Here is a 1585-nt window from a genome sequence, read left to right on the forward strand (position 1 = left end):
GGGAAAGAGGAAAGAAAAGAACAAGAAAGAAAACAGATGCCAGACACATTTTCACTATTATGCCATTCCCTGTTCCCCTAGTCATTTCAAATATTTTCCTTTTCCATTTTATCTTGGCACCTCAAAGCTGATTCCTCATGGGAAAGCTTTTATTTCCCATTTTAATCTTAACTAGTATTTGAGAACTAGCAATTCAAAGAATTACACCTTCCCACAGACTGAAGAGATCAAGGATTTGCAAATCCTTAATATAATCAGATCAGTGGTAGCCACTAAAAAATGAATAGTTTTTAACTAAATGAGCAAACATGTTCAATAGCCAGGTTTCTGCTCCTATTCTAAATTTTGCTCAAGAAGCCTAATAGGAACCTATTGTGCATCACTGATCACATTACAGTTAATGCTTGTACAAACCCCTTCCACTGGAACACAGGGCAAAGATCTTGCGGGCACTGGGGATCTTGCACTCATTTGACTGCATCAGTAGCATCCCTCCAATACAGTATAGATGCTGCTGCTGTGATCAGCTCCATAATCATACCCTCTCCTCTGCCACCTCCGAACATTCAAAGATCATTTTAAATCTATATACTGCCAGCTAGTTAAGCATACTCGTTCTCAGGTGTACGAAGGCATCCAGCATTTCCTGATCTTCTGTAATTTCCCAGGAAGAGGCTGAAATTAAATTCAACTGCACTACAGAACCTCTGGAAATGCTTAAGTGAGAAGGGAAGCACCTAAGGGAAGCACACTGGATTTCCATCTGCAGAAGCAAACCTCTGCCCTTAGCAAGGTGTGTGGAAGCTGCATCTTAGCTGACAGATAAAACACAGAAATAGGTTAAAGGAGATGCAGTATTTCCCTAAAGCTTGCCATGATGTTGTGATCAATTTTCCTCTAAAACAAGCCTACATAGCTGAACTCACATTCACCAAGCCTTCAGTGTCAATGAAGATTACGATCACTGAGTTAATTTCATTGGAGAGCATCCCAAAGGTATAGGAAAAAACCTGCCATATATATATACACATACAGATATAACCTGTATATAGATAAATCCAGCTGGCGGCTGGTCACAAGCGGTGTCCCCCAGGGCTCAGTCCTAGGGCCAGTCTTGTTTAATATCTTTATCAACGACCTGGATGAGGGGATTGAGCGTGCCCTCAGTAAATTTGCAGATGACACCAAACTGGGTGGTAGTGTTGATCTGCTCGAGGGGAGGAGGGCTCTGCAGAAAGACCTGGACAGGCTGGATCGATGGGCCGAGGCCAACTGTATGAGGTTCAACAAGGCCAAGTGCGGGGTCCTGCACTTGGGTCACAACAACCCCATGCAGCGCTACAGGCTTGGGGAAGAGTGGCTGGAAAGCTGCATGGTGGAAAAAGACCCCGGGGGTACTGGTTGACAGGCAGCTGAATATGAGCCAGCAGTGTGCCCAGGTGGCCAAGAAGGCCAATGGCATCCTGGCTTGGATCAGGAATAGTGTGACCAGCAGGAGTAGGGAAGTGATCGTGCCCCTGTACTCGGTGCTGGTGAGGCCGCACCTTGAATACTGTGTTCAGTTTTGGGCCCCTCACTACAAGAA

At 45.0% G+C, this 1585-nt stretch overlaps 1 protein-coding gene across 1 annotated transcript in view; it reads right to left on the bottom strand.

Annotated features, from left to right (window-relative positions):
* LOC104123686 (MDM2 binding protein) overlaps positions 1-1585 on the bottom strand; it is a gene marked incomplete at its 5' end in the record, with an annotated part of 30125 nt that overhangs the window by 19007 nt on the left and 9533 nt on the right. The gene's annotated exons all lie outside the window — the stretch shown is intronic.

The sequence above is a fragment of the Egretta garzetta genome, unplaced genomic scaffold (genome assembly GCF_000687185.1).
Source record: "Egretta garzetta isolate BGI_Z169 unplaced genomic scaffold, ASM68718v1 scaffold13, whole genome shotgun sequence".
Taxonomy (NCBI): domain Eukaryota; kingdom Metazoa; phylum Chordata; class Aves; order Pelecaniformes; family Ardeidae; genus Egretta; species Egretta garzetta.